General features: G+C 45.5%; 1 protein-coding gene across 3 annotated transcripts in view; it reads right to left on the reverse strand.

Annotated features, from left to right (window-relative positions):
- The window catches only part of LOC144819406 (interleukin-31 receptor subunit alpha-like), a 720,774-nt gene that overhangs the window by 241,593 nt on the left and 460,032 nt on the right, over nt 1–19,149 (reverse strand). The window lies entirely within an intron of this gene.

A 19,149-nucleotide genomic window follows, 5' to 3' on the forward strand; every position in this document is an offset into this window, starting at 1 on the left:
TCAGCATACCAATGGGAAGCAGAAAATATACAATTCATCAACTAATACAGTAAATATCCAGATTAAAATAGGCATAAAAAAAAAAAAAAAAAAAAACCAGAAGTTTTTACAAAAACCACCATTAGCCAGTATCAGGGCAACCTAACTTACATGCAATTTACACCCATTTAATGTCTACAGATCAAGAGCCAAATTTTTGCGGGTATAACTAGCACTCAATAGGAATCTGCTAACACAAAACACTGTAAGGCGTCCAGTGTCTGTTTTAACAATCCTATATGCTTCCAGGTATGATCATATACCTAAGGCTTTACACAAGGGTTTAATCCATTTTCTCCTCGCTAGTTCGTAGACAGTACAGAAGAACAATATATGGCTGTCATCCTCTCTCTGGTTTAACTGACAACATGTACAATTTACACTTTTTGATTGCCCTGTGGACTTATCCCATCTCGCTAGTAATAATTTTGTTTTAAGTATACCCTATCTAAATTTTAAGTACAGGCTTTTTGCTAGGGGTGGTTGGATCTCAATTAAAAAGTCTTCAAAAAATGGAGAGTCCTTAAAATCAAGAAAACTACGTGTAATGGATCCACATGAGTAGCCATTTTGGTAATTGTGTGTTATATAAAACCAAAATCTTGCCTTGACCAGAGTCTTACATCTTTGTCTCAAGCACGCTGGATTATCCCAAAAATGGGCAAGGCCTATCCGATAAAACCAGTTTTAACATACTTAAGCCAAGGGTTAGTAGTATAAACATCAAGGTTCTTAACTTCTAAGATTCCTTGTCTATAATCTACAAGATCGAGAGTACTCCAGAGTCTGACCCAGAACAAGAGTGGCCTAAGTAATGCAATATGGTCTGTTCTTTTCATGTTTAAGTCCATGAATAATGGTACAAGTGGAGTACAATTGGACAGTCTCAAAAGCCTTCTATAAAAAGTGTTTTCACTAATCGTAAAGATATTACCTGCATTTATACCCCAGATTTCTGCTCCATATAAAGCACCAGATTGGGCCTTAAATTTAAAAACTTCTAGTGCTTGTGAAATGGACTTGCTTAAACTTGCCCCATGACGCTTTATAATAGGTAAAGTGCTCTGATTGAAAATAGTTTTACTTTTTTCAATTTGCGTTTTCCATGAGGTTGTTGAATCTAGGGAAACACCCAAATACGAGAAGTTTGAAACCAGTTCAAGCCTTTGGCTATTTAGAAAGAATTGCCCTTTAAATGATTTATGGGGATTTATGGACATACATTTGTTTTTTTCGTGTTTATTTCTAGTCCTTTTGAGTCGCAATACATTTTAAAGGAGTTTAGAAGTGTTTGTAGACCCATGGGCGTTTGCGAAATCAGAATTGTGTCGTCCGCAAATAGGAGTGAGGGAGCTCTCACACCATTCAGTTTTGGGAAATCATTATTACATTTATCTAAGTATTCTGGGATGTCGTTGACAAATAAGGAAAAGAGTGTAGGGGCCAGCACACATCCTTGGCGGACTCCCCGTCTGATAGGTATGGGTTCTGTTAGTTCCCCTTTCGGGCCCCAACGTACTCTTGCAAAGTTATTATCATGTAATCGTCTAATCTGCTGGAGTATACAAGTTGGTAAACCCAGTGCAAGCAAACAATCCCATAAACGATCCCGCAAAACTAAATCAAAAGCTGCCCTAAGGTCAACAAAAGCTACATAAATATGTCCTTTTAATAAAGAAACATATTTCCAACAAATGCAACAAAACCTAAATACTTGGTCTATCGTACTTGTGTTCCGTCTAAAGCCTGCTTGGAACTTTGTAAAGATCTCATTCTCATCGATCCACAAATCCATTCGATTTAAAAGATGCCTTGAAAAGATTTTTTGTAAAATGTCTAAAAGACAAATGGGACGATAGTTAGAAGGATCATATCGATCTCCCTTCTTAAAAACTAAAATCATTTCTGCTCCCCGCCAGCTATCTGGTAAATTCCCTCCGGCAACTAATATATTAAAAAGCTTATTTATGTATGGCGCCCATACACTGATCTCATGCTTGTACAAGTCCCCCGGTATTTTATCTAGTCCTGGGGCTTTACCGTTTTTCGCAGCAGTTATTGCTATCTCTGTTTCCTCAAGACTAAACTCTATAGTGTTTACGAGTGGGACCAACCATGGACTGTTTCCATCAGCAGTCACCTCACTACCTGGTGCTTCATACAAGTGGGTAAAATGGTTAACCCAGGTTTGCTCATCAATAAACACGTCATCCGGTGACCTTTCTCCAAATTTCTCGTTAGCAACTAGTTTCCAAAAACCCACATTATCCTTCGCTTTAACAGCTGTTAACATGTTCTCCCAACATTCCTCATCCCAGTTAATTCTAGCCTTTTTCTGCACCCTCCTGTATTCTTGCCTTAAGGTCCTGATTACATGTGTTTTTTTGCTCTTAATTGCCTCTAGGAGTAAACCCTTACAGTTTCGACATTCCTTATTGTACCAGGGTTTAGTGCCAATAGAGCTAGTTTTTTGCAGTCTTTTTTTATTTGGCATTTTCGACACGAAAGGTACTAAGGCTTTAAAAAATTCAGTATGCAGGTCAATAAAAACCTTACCCTCTACTGGTTGGAGCATATGTTTAACAAAAGTATCAGCAAAAAGTAAATAAATGCTGGATAATGCCTCTTTATTACTCAATAAGCTAGCCCATTTGAGGGAACGCTTATTGTTGCTCATCAAAGGGCCATCAGTAATTGGGATATCCAACATATTATAATCCATCGGACTCCTAGTACTAGGGACTAACCTATGGTCCATTGACAGGTGCAATGGCCGATGGTCACTTTCATACCTAGGATCAATTACGAAGTTAGATAGGAAGGACCAAATATCAAAAGATACCAAAATATAGTCAATCCTACTTTGGTAATCGTTTTTAACAAAGGTTGGTGCTTTTGGAGAGTCTGATGGAAAGCGGCCATTACAGGCCGTCAAACCATCTACAGATACCAATCTCGTTATCTGGGTAGCTAGGGTCGTACAGCTCACACCCTTTGTGTAAGATAAGGAGGGGATGTTATTGGCCCTATCCTCATCTGAAAAAACATCTCCAAACCCTATAATCGGTTCAAAGTTACAGTTGAAATCACCGCATACTATTATACTGCTAGTCACATCTACATAATCTGTAAGAAGTTTGTCCAGTTTGTCAAAAATTACAGATTCTTTTGATAGCCCACATGGTCGGTTATAAACATTAAACACCACAATGCGCCTACCATCCTTCAGATTAACTACAAGTCCTAGTATAGCTGCTGAATCAGTGTTTAATTGTGTAATTTTTACCTCTAATAACACACTGACCCATACCGTGAGCCCCCCGATGGTCTGCCTCTAACTGAGGGAACTGCCTCAATATTGAAAGTCCTATATCCCACCCTATGTGGTATTTCAAGGGTCCAGGTTTCTTGAAACAGGCAGAAGTCACTGGAATCGACATAGTTAGACCAATCAGGGTCAGAAAGATTTTTTATCAAACCAGCGATGTTCCAAGATATCAAGGTAATTTTGTGTTGCGTAGTTGATCTTTCCCTAACCAGCGTTGGTCTATCCCCTGCTAGTGTTGCCCCCATTTTCAAGGCCACACTGTTACTAGCCCCTAGTATAGGGCTTGCTACTGGGGAAATGGGGGCTATAGCTACTTGCCTTGAAATCAGGACACCTCCTACATCAGTATCGGCTCCCCCTTGATTGGACCTAGATGGCATCAAATCTTGAACCACTTGTTCTACAACAGGAATAAACTTCAGAGTTGGATCACGCTCAACTCTCTGTATAATAGATACTAGGGTACTTGGTGTAACTGGTCCTAGGCTCCCCAACACTGGTTGTTATATATTTCCATCCGGTTTACAGCCACCATCAATTTTCTCTATTTGAATTACATTTGTGTGACCAACCATACAGTGGTCATTCTGTGATCTTCAATCACAGTTATCCAAACCAGAGAAAATATCAAACCTGTTTGCTGTCTCCAAGGGTGTAAACGGTCTCAGGTGTTCCATTCTCCTATTGGGGTTTCTAGAAGACCTGGGGGGTACCATATTCCACCCAAAGGGGTCAGCAACATGATGATAGTATGAAAGTTCTGGTGGGAGCCCAGTGTTAAAGGACATTAGGGGAGCAATCTGATTGGGTATCTGAGCACCAATATGGTTAGGAGGAAACACCAGGGATCTTGGATAAAAGTAGGTCAGAGGGCGCGGTACAATAGAGTTACTACCTCCACCCTGAGGCCAATTTAATATATGGGTGACTGCTCGAGGGTCTCTAAAGTTTATAATCACTAAATCACCATCAATATCCTTAACCCTACTACCCAACCATGGAAGACGTCTAACGTGCACAATATCACCATTGATGTTATGTGCTAAGGGTCTAAATTGAGCTAACCAATGCATGATTTTATTTTTAAGCTGGAAGTAACCCTCCCTCTTGTTTGATGGCAAGCTAGGAACCCCCGTGAGAACAACCACATACGGGGCGGCTTCGGGGGGCAGTTCAGCTTGGGGAATTCTACGAGACGAGGGCCTGGTATGACTGGTGTGACTGGTAGGACCCCTTGTAGGCTGTTGTGAAGTCCCCACATGAAGTTTTGTAGGTCCACTCGCCACTACACTTACTGTTGTAGGGACTGAACTTATATTCTGTTTAGGGGAGGGAACCTTCTGGTGCTTGGGATTAGTTGATTTAATTGGTTGATCAGGACTGGTAGGACCCCTTGTAGGCTGGTGTGAAGTCCCCACATGAAGTTTTGTAGGTCCACTCGCCACTACACTTACTGTTGTAGGGACTGAACTTATATTCTGTTTAGGGGTGGGAACCTTCTGGTGCTTGGGATTAGTTGATTTAATTGGTTGATCAGGACCTTTAGAGGCGCCGAAAGTACGCGTAGGCACCGCGGCTAAAGGTACTGAACCCCCACTCACCACTACCGTAGATGGTCCCTGGTGGCTACTAACTGCAGCCTCAATCACTTCAAGCTTTTTCTCCACCCTCCTCAGCCTCTCTATAATGGGTAGAATGAACGACCTAATTAGATGTTCCATGTTATCCAGTAAGGCAATAGTGGAAACATCCATATGGGATGGGTCATCTGGAATAACAATTGGAGCAATAATATTCACAGGTTGTACAACTGGTACCAAAGGTAGCAAGGGAGCCAAAGTTGGTATATCAGATTGAGGAACAACAGGGTACTTAGCAGTTCAAAATCAAATCAAATCAAACTTTATTTCGATTGAATTTACAATCATGAAAGTTCAGCGTAATAGAACATTTTTCAACAGTTAAAAGAGAAAAGAAAAGCACTATTAATTGATATATACAAAGATATAAAATTAGTTATAAAATTAGTATTTCCAGGTGTCAACTGTACATTAGGAACCTATGTGTTCCCTGTGAGAGTTATACACACAATAAACAAAATATTTTACGATGCAGAGACAGCAGATAAAGAGCTAATTTTCAAGCAAGCCTTTAAGAAGCAGGCTATAGATTTGGCAACATATGGTGTATCTAAAAACTGTAATGCCAAAAGGGCTGGTCTACATCTTCTCAGCCCAAACTGACGTAGTAGTGGAACCAGCCAGCGTTTACGCGGGGTCTCATACAAGCTACAAAATAATGTTATGTGCAGGGTGGACTGAACAGAACGATCATCACAGGGACATCTGGTTAGTTCACGAGACCAGTCTAGAGGCAGGGGGAACGACACAAGACGGTAAAAACAATCAAATCGAAATCTGGTTAAAACATATCTATCGTAATTTGATAAATAAAAAGACAGATATGGTTGCATACCAAAGGAGGATTGTGCCATCATTAGATGGGTATTAGTATGTTTACCGATTTCAGAACACATACGTAAAGCTCTTAAATGGGTGGCACATAGGTTCTTCAGAGACTTTCTTGAAATAGACGTTAATGAGACAGGGTTTGAGAAAAACGCAGGGCAGTTCAGATCATTCAGGAAATTAAAAACATACAAAAGCCAAGGGATCCTTTTCCAGTGAGCCAGTGTCAAGCAATCGGTGATTAACAACCGAGTAAGGAGACATTGCTCCTTAGTCCAGATACGGTGCCAGAGGAGGATCGGTTGGTATCTGATGGTATCAGTAATATAATCCCAGCCGAGCTCAACGTGGCTGCCGTAGTTGGGGGCACTGCGAGGGAGAGCTAATACATATTTTAAGAAATCATTTTCAATAACTTGGAGCTCATTAACGGGAGCATAGCCCCATACCCCCGCTCCATAAGTGGCCACACTCAGGCATTTGGCTTGATATATTTTCATAAGTACAGCAGGGGCAGGTTTACCCAATTTCCTAGAGAATGAAGACAGCGCCGTTGTAGTGCGCTGAAATTGCAGTGTCTTACTGGAGGTGGCAGGTTTCCACGACATCCGGTCATCAATAAGAATCCCTAGATATGGATATTTTCTAGCAGATTCTAACCTAGTGCTGTCGATATAGAGAGGCTTACATTTAAAAGCTTTTTTGCCAATTTGCATAACGAAGGTCTTGGTTTTATTGACTTTTAGACCTAACGAAAGCATATACTGACAGTACTTATCCAGTTGGAGCTGGAGTTGGATTGGTGTTCTCGCTAGGATGACTGAATCGTCGGCGTACAATAACGCGGGGATTGGGCGGGTATTTATGCATGGAAGATCTTTACTATCCACCAGCATCGCTTGCTCCAGTCCATTTGTGTAGATATTAAATAGGAATGGAGCAAGGACGCACCCCTGCCTAACGCCCTTTGTGATGTTAAAAGTATCCGATAGCTCACCGTTTATGCCATACCTCACGCGAGCGTTAGCATCCGAATAGAGCTCACGTAAGAATTTCAAAAGTGGAGGATCAATACCGAGGTTGTACAGGATCGCCCATAATTTAGAGTGAATAACGCAGTCAAAGGCGGAGCTTAAGTCCACATAGACCAGGTAAAGCTTACCGCCTTTGGCCCACGCATATTTGCCCATGAGTAGAGTCAGGTTGAGGGCCTGCTCAACAGTACCCAATCCCTCTTGGAACCCGAACTGTAAGTCTGTTAAGATCTTCTTCTCCGTGGCCCAATCCTGGAGGCGTTCCAGAATTAGTCTCCCGGCAACCTTACCCAGCGAGTCCAAGAGGGAAATGGGTCTGTAACAGGCCGGGTTGTCGCGATCACCCTTTTTAAAAATAGGTAAAAGCACTGAGGAAGACCAAGAATCGATAAGACCAACCTGCTGTGCTGCTGACATCACTTGCGTGACAATAGGAGCCCATAAGTCTAGGTTGCTCACAAAGATGTCGAGAGGGACTCCGTCCGGGCCGGGAGCTTTCCCGGTCTTTGAGGAAGTCAGCGCGGTAGTCACCTCCACTAGATCGAAGTTGATGTCGATAGGATAGATATTATCCTTGGAGATGTCTGGCTCCTCAGGACTTGTGGTATCAGGTATTAAAAAGGAGTCCCCAAAGATCTCTGAATAGTGAGCTACCCATTTTTCAGCGGGAACCGCCACGTCCAAGTGGCGGACAGCTGAGTCATTCGCTAAAACGGGAGTCTTAACTGTGCGCCAGAACAAAGTGGAATTCTTGTTCCCAGCACTCTCATGCAATTGCGCCCAGAGATTATTTTTTAGTTCCTGTTTGCGAGTTTTTTGGGCCAGCTTATATTTCTTTCTTAGTGAAGCTATTAATGTCAGGTCTCTATCTTGGCTATGTAATGCACGTTTGAGTGCACTGAGGGCTTTGCGACAATGAGAGTCAAACCACCCCCGGGAGTCCTTATCAAATTTCTTATGCTGGCAAGTAAGCTCCAATCGAATAGCTTCTAGGATATTCGCAAAACTGGAGAGAATCAGCTGGGGAGAAGAGGACTCCGCCAGACAGTTAGAGATTGATGGCAAAGTTTTTTGAATAATACTGCGGGTGACCTCGATGGGGTTAATTTTTGACCATTTTACTGCAAAACCGTTAGTTTTACTCATCTCCAAGGAACGTTGTGTTAGTAGACTATCCTTGGGGTGAGAGGACGGAACTGAGTTGAATATAATAGTGATACTGTGTGGAATTATGATCACTAGAAGGGTCAGTTCCAGTTGCAAAATTTTTTAAACGGGAATTAAAGGTTTGGGAACAAAGAATATAATCAATAGTAGAAGTGAGACCTCTGCCGTGAAAGGTCGGCTTGAATTCAGCGACAGGATTCACTAGTTCATTAGCGAATTCAAGGGCTAGTGAAAATAGACAGTTGTTGAAGCCGATCCCAGTACTAGAATGGGAAAAATGGGTGATGGGAAGATCGTGCTCATCTTGGAGCCCACAAATACCTTTTTTATAGTCACTGCACAGATGAACATTAAAATCCCCACCCCACACAACATAACATTGCAAATGTGAGTTCTTAGTCATCTGATCTTGCAGGTATGAAGAAATTTCGATCAGTGACTTTACACAATCATTGGGTGAAGAATTGTTATACATGTTAACAAAATAATAATTAGAATTTTTGTCAGGGGCAAGCTTGAGGATTTGGTAGGTTGGGGACACCATGGGTACTACATTAATCGAAAATGATATTTGATTGGAGACATAGACAGCTAAGCCTCCCTTAGGTCTTCCGTGGATAGACGGGGTGGCAGCAGTATGAAAAGTTTTATAACCCAAGATGTGAATAGGGTCAATTGCCCAGGTCTCCTGGAAGCAAGCTAGTTTATGTCTGTTAACCACGTCTATCCAGGACTGGAGAAGTATCTTAGTTCTAAGCCCCGCAGTATTCCAGAAAATTACTGGAAAATCCCAGGTTGATATTAGGGAAGAATTTACACCTTGAGAGTAAGCAGGGGGTGGTAAGTCACCGGACTGGATAGTTGGAGGGGAGGTAGAGGAGATACGGTTGGGGTCTAAAAGGGTGGGGGAGAGATGTTGATACCTAATATCTGTCTCCTCGGAATAGGATGAGTGAGCATGGCGAAGATCTTGTAACCGAGAAGCTATTGGTTGAAAAGGTGAGCTTGACAAGGGGGTACGAGGGTTACTGAGAAAGCCAGGTGATAATGTCGGGATATGCTTTGACGGCGTAACTTCACTGGTTTTAGATTTATGAGGTCTCTGAGTATTAATGGTAGCTATAATGATTGGAGTGATTGGAGAGGAGACTGGTGGTCAGTCGACCATCTCTAAACAATCGTATCTATTGGATAGTAATGGACCATTCCAGTTGGAGAAATTTCCTGGCACTGAGTTGTTAAATCCATAGCCTGGCCATTGACCACGATCTCTATTTCTGTCCCAATTTCCTGCTCTTGACCAGCTCCATAGCGGGCCGGGATTGGGTCGGGGCACCGGGGGGTAGAAATAGGACAGATTATGTGTAGCTATCCCTTCTGAGGATGTGTGATCACTCCAGGAGCAAATGAGCTCAACTGTATTTGGGTCAGCAAAGTTCACAATGACGCAGTCGCCCTTTAGAGTTTTTGGTGAGGTACCCAACCAGGGCACTCTGCGCACTGTGGTAACTCTGTTGTCCATAAAGTTGGGTAAAGGTCTATTATTGGACAACCAATATATAACTTTGTTTTTTAGTGACCAAACCGATTTGTTCTGGTTGGGGGGGAGTACCGGAACACCTGTCATGATAACCACGAAAGGTGATGCTTCAGGCGGTAGGTGGATAGGGTGGCCCCTCCTCCTTCGGTTGCTCGGGATGTTGTTAAACCCATCAGAAGTATTAGGAAGGGTAGGGGCCGAAAACTGAAGAGCAGGTGAAGATTTTGATTGAGTGGACAACTGGGACTTAGAGGTAATTAGCGGCTGGGGTACTACCGGATTAGGTGAAATGAGTGGTGCTCGAGGCTTGGTGGAGATTGTGGGTTGCTGATTCTGAGTAGATAACTGCGGAACCTTTTGAATACTAGTAACGGGAGTGGGGACAGTCAGACCGCTGTCGGGTTTTTTCGTGGTTGCCGGAGGAAGTCTCTCCGAAACTGGCTTAGGGACATTTGTGGTGCTCTTGTTGGAATTCAGAGCCGTGAGCAGTTGGGTAAGTTGGGATTGGACCTGGTTCATTGTCTTTTCTATAGGCTTTAGGTGGAGTTTAATTAATTCTCCTATTTTGCTGAGCAATAGAATGTCATTACTACGAGTGTTGGGGATTGAAATATCATTCACAGGAGGCTACATTATGCATTAATCCTTTTAATGCAGCTCACACAGCCGCCTACATCACAAAGGTTTAGAATAATAACAAGATGACATCACAGTATCCATAAAAGGCGTGTGCCAGGAGAGATCAGCCTCTTTTAAATGCGGCTCACAACAGATAAGTAGCCTCTATACTCTCTCCTTATTTTGTATGGCTCTTGAATTGTCAAATTTGTTCATGTACTGTATGATTTATCGAATTGCTGAATTCCTTTCACTGTTGTCTGATGCTACTGCCTTATGACCTTCTTATGACTGGAGTTTTCCCCATGTACCACCTTTTGGACAGCTCTCGCTCTGTCCTTTCACCCCTCCTCGCTCTCTGACTTCCAATGTATGGTTGTCACTCTCTTCCCCCCTCCCCTCTCCTCACCCTCTCACTTCACGGCAAATGCGTGAGATCTGGTTCAATCGCGCCTCGGCCTTAGCGCCTCGCTCTTCACGGCCTCAGCGCCTCTCCGCTCTCCGCTCCTTTGCCCCGTCGCGACTATACCCGCAATATATATTGTCTTGAGGGCTTCCCCTCCTCTGTTGTAAACCCCCGCACGAGCCGCTCCAAAGCCGCTCCAACTCTCCGACGCGGTGCAGAGGAAAGCACCCTGGCAACTGCGACGCAACGCGGTATGCCTCCTAGGGTGCTTTCCTCTCTCTCTCCCTTCAGCTGCTCGAGCGCGTCAGTTACCTTGCCGGTTGCGCTACGATCTCCGGAGATACCTGACTGAGAGTCCCTGAGTCCCTGAGCCCCCCCGTTTCTAAAAAAAAACGATAAATAGGCTTAATTTCCACACTGGCTTTCAGATCTAAGTAAAAAAAAAAAAAAAAAAAAAAGGGGAAGTAATCACTATTTGTACGCATTGTGTACCTACCTTACTTCAACCTGCCCATAGTTCATATGTAAACGCTCCCTTAGCCTAATCAAGCCTCGTACAATTATATTTAAAACATCTGCCTATAGGTTTAATACTATTTTAACTTACTTACCTACTATGTCTGACCTAGAATCAGACGATGCAGTGGCCAGCTCCCCTAACCACAGTAGCGACGCCTTTAAGACCTTCCTACAGAGGGAGATGAGGACCTGTATGCTGGATACTTTCAGAGAGGTCATATCCAATAAAAGATCACTTTTACTTGACCCTCCATGTGACTCTAATTACTCTAAGCCCCAAAAGAAATCCAGACACTGCCCTAGCACTGATGGAGGTCGTGACACCTCGCACATCATGGGAGGTCCAAGCACCTCACAAGGTTTGGGAGGCCCTAGCGCCTCAAAAGGCAAGGCTGCCCCTCGCGGCACACTTGGGTTGGGTGTCCCTAGCGGCACAACTTTGACAGGTGTCCTAAGCGGCACATATACTGACAGTGCTCGTGTGGATCCTAGTTCTGATGAAGACGAGTTCTTCAACGAACCAGACGATGAGTTCGTGCTCGACCTCGATGAGGGAGACTTGGGCGACTTGGATCTCAACACATTTTCAGAGGCAGACTCCTCACCCTCTTCAAAGGACGCGGTCCTTGACCCCCTAGGTCGAGAAATGTTCTCCCCAACCAACATATCTCACCCCAACAGCTCTAGATGGTATCCACATGACCATGTTGCAAAGTTCGTAACTAAATGGCTCAGAAACTCTCTCGAGCTACACTCCCGCAACACCATGAGGTCTGAATGCCCCAGGCCCTACATTGAGGACAAGGTATGCCAAACCCCCAACCTAGACCCTGACCTTATAAAGTTCCTATTCAAATTAGGGAAGGACCCCAGGAGGGGCCTTGAAAGAGCCCTTAAAGCCTGCCAGGATCGCCTCCTCGACCTTTTAGGCCCCCTTACTAAAATTCTCGACCTAGCTGAGGAATCCCACATCTCCAACACTCCCCTGGATACTAACCTAATCAGGGGATGGAGCCAAAGGGCAATTGTCCTTCTGGGTAACGCAAATTCCTCGCTTAACATCGAAAGAAGGAGGACCGTCCTTAACAGAATAAACCCCAAACTTGGCGACCTCGCAGAGAAGGAGCCTTCCTCTAAGCCTAATGGCCTCCTCTTTGGAGAGGACATGATTAAAACGCTGGGTAAATATGTCGCGACCTTTACCGCTCTGGACAGAGCACAATCTAATATGAAAAGGGTTTTCCCTACAAACCTTTTTGGCCGGGCCGGAAGAAGGGGCCGCTCTTCCGGCCGTGGAAATTTCCGGCCCTTCTCATCTGGAAGAGGAAGAGGTTCGACCGGCAGAGGATTCTACCCCTCCAACAATAGGCAATACTACCCGCCTAGAGGAAGAGGTTCCCGAGGAAGAGGCTTCCCCCCCCGTGGTGCCTCCAACAACACTACCCAAGGTAAGTGCTCCTCTTCCTTCTTCCCCTCCCAAGGTCGGGGGCAGGCTCAAACATTTCCTTCACGCTTGGAAATCCCTAACACAAGACCCCTGGGTTCTAGAAACAGTTCAAGGGTTCAAAATAGATTTCCTAGAGATCCCATATCAATACGTCACTCCGAACCCTCTGGTTCTTCCCCCAGAACACCTGCAAATCGTCAGAGAAGAGGTCTCTTCTATGTTAAAGAAAGGTGCCATAATAGAGGTACCTTGGTCTCAGAAAAACTTCGTAAGCACCCTCTTCCTTGTCGAGAAGAAGGACAAGGGTTGGCGCCCAGTAATAAACCTTCGGGAGGTAAACAAATACCTCGTCTATCGACACTTCAAGATGGAGGGCATCCATCTTCTCAGGGATCTCCTCCTCCAAGGAGATTGGTTAGTCAAATTGGACTTAAAGGATGCCTATTTCACCATACCCATGGCTGCAGAACATCAACCCTTTCTCCAATTCATCTGGGACAATCGCCTTTTTCAGTTTCAGGCCCTCCCTTTCGGCCTTTCATCCGCACCTTGGTGTTTCACCAAGGTCATGAGAACGATCGTCTCCACCCTAAGAACCAGAGGTATCCGTCTCATTATTTACTTAGACGACATCCTCATCATGTCCCAATCCCATTCGCAGTTACTAAAAGATCTCCAGGCCTCCATGAATCTCATAGAGGACCTCGGATTCATTATAAACAGGGAAAAGTCCATTCTTTCACCCTCCACCTCTCTGGAGTTCCTAGGCTTCACTGTGGACACCTCCAGCTGTCTCCTCCTACTCCCAAAAAAGAAGATTGCCAAAATCCGCAAGGAAATCAGATTCGTCCTGAGACAACAATCTCTCTCCCTCCGAGAACTGGCCAGACTTCTTGGTCTTCTCTCTTCCTCGATCCAGGCCATCTTCCCAGGCCCGCTGAACTACCGTGCCCTTCAGAGAGTGAAAGCCAATGCTCTCAGATCCGGCCTCTGGTACGGAGACCATGTCTCCCTGGACGAACAAGCCAGACTAGAACTTTCTTGGTGGCTGGACAATTTGGATGCGTGGAACGGAAGGGCTATCTTCGGTTCAACTCCGGATTTCGTTCTAGAGTCAGACGCCAGCCTTCACGGCTGGGGAGCACGCCTCCTCGACCAGGACACCGGTGGTGTCTGGACCCCCTCAGAATCTTCTCACCACATAAATTTCTTAGAGCTGACAGCTGGACTCTACGCTCTGATGAGTTTCAGACACTCTCTCCAGGGCAGATCCGTTCTCCTGAAGATGGACAACATCTCTGCAGTCTCTTATATCAATCGTCTCGGTGGCACGAGGTCTGCCGACCTATCAGACCTGGCCAAGAAACTTTGGATGTTCTGCCTAGAACACAAAATCTCCCTGAGGGCAGAATATCTCCCAGGGAAATCCAATTTTTCAGCAGACTGGAACTCGAGGTTCCTTTTAGACTTCAGCGATTGGAAACTCGATACCTCTGTTTTCAATTCCCTTTTCCACTTCTGGGGTCCCTTCGACGTGGACCTCTTCGCAAGCCGATTGACTTTTCAACTCCCCCAATACTTCAGCTGGATGCCAGACCCGGGTGCTCTGGCTGTGAACGCTTTCCTCCAGCCCTGGGCTCCCCTCTGCCCTTACGCCTTTCCCCCCTTTGCGATGATCCAAAGGGTTCTGCAGAAGGTGAGACAGGAACAATGCTCCTTGGTCCTGATAACCCCCTTCTGGCCGTCTCAAGCATGGTTCCCCACTGCTCTGGAACTCTCTTGCGACGTTCCCTTCCTGATTCCGGCTTCTCAGGGACTCCTCCTAAACGCAAGCGGAGAAGATCACCACCTGGTTCTCTCAGGGAACCTGAACCTTCTTGCCTGGAAAGTGTCAGGCAATCTAACCAATTGTCTGGACTTTCGTCTTCGGCTCTCACCCTCCTTGGAGAATCTTGGGCACCTGGAACACACTACAGATATAATAACATCTGGAAGAAATGGTCTAGTTGGTGCTTGGAAAGGGACTTGGATCCCGTGGAAGCTCCTATCCCCAGTATAGTCAATTTTCTGGTGGAACTCTTCGACAGTGGTCTCTCCTATAGATCTATTAACTGTTTTAGATCTGCAATTTCATCTGGACACTCTCTCGTCAATCATAAGACGGTAGGTAAAAATGTTATTATTTGTAGAGTTCTCAAAAGTATCAGACTTAAGAGACCTCCTAGACCTAAATATCAATCTGTCTGGGATGTCAAACTTTTGCTTGACCTTTTTTCCTCCTGGCCTGATAACTCTTTTCTTAATAGGAAATGTCTTTCTATTAAACTTGCCACTCTCTTGTGCCTGATCTCTTGTCGCAGGGTTTCCGATGTCAAAGCCTTGGATATCTCTTATAGATGTTATGACATGTTTGGTGTTAAATTCGAGATTCATAGGAGAACCAAGACTATGTCTGATTTCATTTCCTACCCTCGCTTTGATTTCTGCCCAAAACTTTGTGTTGTTAATTGCATGAAGGAATATGACTCTAGAATGAAGGACCTTCGTCCACCTGATGCAAACCAGCTTCTTATCTCCTACGTCAAACCTTTTAAACCCATTTCATCTTGCTCCATTGCTAGATGGGTTAAGCTGGCCATGAGCCTTGCTGGTATTGACCTTTCTAAATTCCAAGCTCACTCCCTAAGGAGCGCTATGTCCAGCAAGTCCTTTTGGTCTGGTGGTAAGTTGAATGTAATTCTAAACTGTGCTGACTGGTCTAATGCTTCTACCTTTGCACACCATTACTGCAAACCCATAGAACACGTCTCAGATGCTGTTCTTCAGGGCTACCAACATGCATAATGTAGCCTCCTGTCTTGTAATGAAATTGCGATTCTCCTATTAACATGACCAGAGAATCTGGATTTCATTAAAGACACGGAGGCTAACATTATCCCTCCCGTCCCTCCCTTGAGGGATATGGAGAATTGACTTGTCTTATTTTGTCTTTATTGATTCATGCCTTCTAACCTCATGCTTTCCTTGTTACTGCTTCTGAAGGTTACCTTGTGTCCTTTTTGACTCCCCCTGTTTTCCTTTCAGACAATGCTAATTGATGAATCTCCAAGGATTCTCCGGGTCTCTCCAGGGATCTTCCAAGTTTCTTCATTACCTCCTTCAAGTTCCGAGATGCATTCTTCGTTCCTTCTGTCGTTCAAGGCATTTAAAAGAGGCTGATCTCTCCTGGCACACGCCTTTTATGGATACTGTGATGTCATCTTGTTATTATTCTAAACCTTTGTGATGTAGGCGGCTGTGTGAGCTGCATTAAAAGGATTAATGCATAATGTTAGCCTCCGTGTCTTTAATGAAATCCAGATTCTCTGGTCATGTTAATAGGAGAATCGCAATTCTGAGTAGATAACTGCGGAACCTTTTGAATACTAGTAACGGGAGTGGGGACAGTCAGACCGCTGTCGGGTTTTTTCGTGGTTGCCGGAGGAAGTCTCTCCGAAACTGGCTTAGGGACATTTGTGGTGCTCTTGTTGGAATTCAGAGCCGTGAGCAGTTGGGTAAGTTGGGATTGGACCTGGTTCATTGTCTTTTCTATAGGCTTTAGGTGGAGTTTAATTAATTCTCCTATTTTGCTGAGCAATAGAATGTCATTACTACGAGTGTTGGGGATTGAAATATCATTCACAGTCATGCAACTCTCGTCGTCGCAGCTACTGGGGCAAAAAGCACTATTGTATGGGTTGTCTGTGGTGGAATTTGTTAAAGTTACTGATGGAGGAGGGAGTGATTGAAGGGGGGTTGGGGCAGGATTTATAATTAGGGAGGAAGGGGGATGAGAAGTGAACGTGGTTAAGGAATTGGAAGTTTGGAGAGGATTAGTTGTTGAATGAGATTTACTAATGATCCTCTTCCTTTTTTTGGGGATTGCGCCCTCGCGTATGCCCTTTTCGATGGTTGGGGAAGGGGCAGCAGCGGATTGGGTACCGAAAATGTCTGGGATTTTTTCAAGTGACTGGTGGAGGTCAGAAAGATCTAAAGTTGCTGACAGGTCCACAGTACGAGGGACTGTATGCAAATCTGCGGATACTGTCAAAGGCTGGGGGAGCTCGACTGGGCGCTGCGGTGTTTTAGCGAGAGCCAGTAGACCCAGAGAAGAGCCTCGGGCAATATACAGGTCCTGTGAGACTCTCCGCTCCAGTAGAGTGATGCCCTGGTCAATAGCCTCGTTGGTTTTGGTTATAAATTGGTCTATTGGCCCGATAACCTCAGCAGCAGACAGGGCCTGTTTTTTCACAGTATTCCTTGTAGTTCTGGGAGACATGATAACAACAATATGTGGTGCAGTGGGTGAACTTTAAATACTATTTGCAAGCTAAGTGCAGAATAATGTGAAAATACATACAATTTCGGTGGAAGTGAAGGAACAAACAAACGTTAAAAGGGAGGCCCAGTCCAGTCCTGCCCGGTCTTGAACGGGCTTAAACGGGCCCGCCCTTGGCCCGGGCTTCACCCCGTGCTCTGTCCCGCGCGCGTCCCGCGCCGCGGAGTAGAGCCTGCTACTTATAACCGTGATAGAAAAGGGCGGGGCCGCCGGGGGAAGAGGCACCAGCTGTACTAGTTCTGGGATTGCTGGTCCTCGCAGTCCCCCGAGCGGAGTAGTTCCTGTGTTAAACCTCTCAAGCCTCAACCCACGGCGCTCCCAGCTGGGAGCGGTATGTGCTTCTGCCGAATGCAGAGAGCGCTCCCACCAGCGAGAGCGGGCGAGTGGGGAGGCGAGATGGTCCGGTGGGCAGCGGAAAAGTGGAGCGAAGATTCCTCAGTTTAGAGTTAAAAGAGCAAAGTGAGCGGCACCCGCGGAGCGGGTGTCGCGAAAAGTAAATAGCCTGGAGGTGGAGGGCGGGGCCGCCGGGGGAAGAGGCACCAGCTGTACTAGTTCTGGGATTGCTGGTCCTCGCAGTCCCCCGAGCGGAGTAGTTCCTGTGTTAAACCTCTCAAGCCTCAACCCACGGCGCTCCCAGCTGGGAGCGGTATGTGCTTCTGCCGAATGCAGAGAGCGCTCCCACCAGCGAGAGCGGGCGAGTGGGGAGGCGAGATGGTCCGGTGGGCAGCGGAAAAGTGGAGCGAAGATTCCTCAGTTTAGAGTTAAAAGAGCAAAGTGAGCGGCACCCGCGGAGCGGGTGTCGCGAAAAGTAAATAGCCTGGAGGTGGAGGGCGGGGCCGCCGGGGGAAGAGGCACCAGCTGCACTAGCTCTGGGATTGCTGGTCCTCGCAGTCCCCCGAGCGGAGTAGTTCCTGTGTTAAACCTCTCAAGCCTCAACCCACGGCGCTCCCAGCTGGGAGCGGTATGTGCTTCTGCCGAATGCAGAGAGCGCTCCCACCAGCGAGAGCGGGCGAGTGGGGAGGCGAGATGGTCCGGTGGGCAGCGGAAAAGTGGAGCGAAGATTCCTCAGTTTAGAGTTAAAAGAGCAAAGTGAGCGGCAGTTATAATATTAACTTTAGGAGGTTTACCAAAATCCGAATGACTAATCTTTGGCTTTTGCTGTACCCACACTGTATAAATCACAAAAATCCCTAAATAAACTATAAATATTAAAATATATTGTAAAATAAAGTCACAACAAATCTAAACATAGGCAAACATAATAAAAGTTAAACTAATAAACTATAACAAACAATAAAAATAGATATCTATTCAACAAAAGGGAAAATATATTTTACACGCTACCTACACTTTATTAACAAATATTTAAATACCATTAAAATAATAATTAAACCAAACACAAAAAGTCAAATAAATTTTAATTTGGATGAATAAAACTCCCACTATAATCACAAAAGTGTTGCACCTTAAAAGGTTATCATTTGCCATTCCCACTTCAACCTAAGCTACAGCAGAGAAAGTGTTGTACTTTGGAGGGTTAGATTTACTATTGCCAGCGACCTAAGCAACAGTAGGGAAAGCATTAGACTTTGGGGGGCAGTCAGATTTAATACTGCCACTCCAGTCAAAGCAACACTGTCACTGTTGCACCCTTGTGTCCGAACAGCACTATGCGCCTAATTAAGAGTATGACGGTGTACAGGACGGCAGGACTTGTGGTGGCGGTCCGAGCACCGCTACACTGCGGGTGCGCCCGCAGTATTCTGAGTGTGGCAGTCGGGCCAACACGAGACTGCCGGCTCCGCTGGAATCAAGGTTTCCGCTGGGCCGGGGGTCTGTAATCAGCATGAATATGCTTGGCGCACTGTTGCTGGCACCGCCAAGCGTATTCTTTGCCTTTTTACTGGCCTTTTCATAGTGGTGAGCCTGCTATGAAAAGGGTGGCGGAGAGGCAAGGCCCTCTGCCGGACCTGGGCCTGGAGGTGCATGCTGGGGGCACATCTTGTGCCCCCCCTGTAATTGCACCCTTGTTCATACGCAGTGTGGCATTCATGCCACACCGAGCAGGAACATGCTGCAAGCGCTGTCACATGGTGAGCTGCATGTTTGGCTCTCCTATGAGCTTAACAGCCCTCGGCTGTGACACCGCCTCAGCACTCGTAATCCATCAGACACTCACAGCGCAGCCTTGGCAGTCCTCTATCG

This window comes from Lissotriton helveticus, chromosome 2_1 (assembly GCF_964261635.1).
Source record: "Lissotriton helveticus chromosome 2_1, aLisHel1.1, whole genome shotgun sequence".
NCBI classification, from domain to species: Eukaryota; Metazoa; Chordata; class Amphibia; order Caudata; family Salamandridae; genus Lissotriton; species Lissotriton helveticus.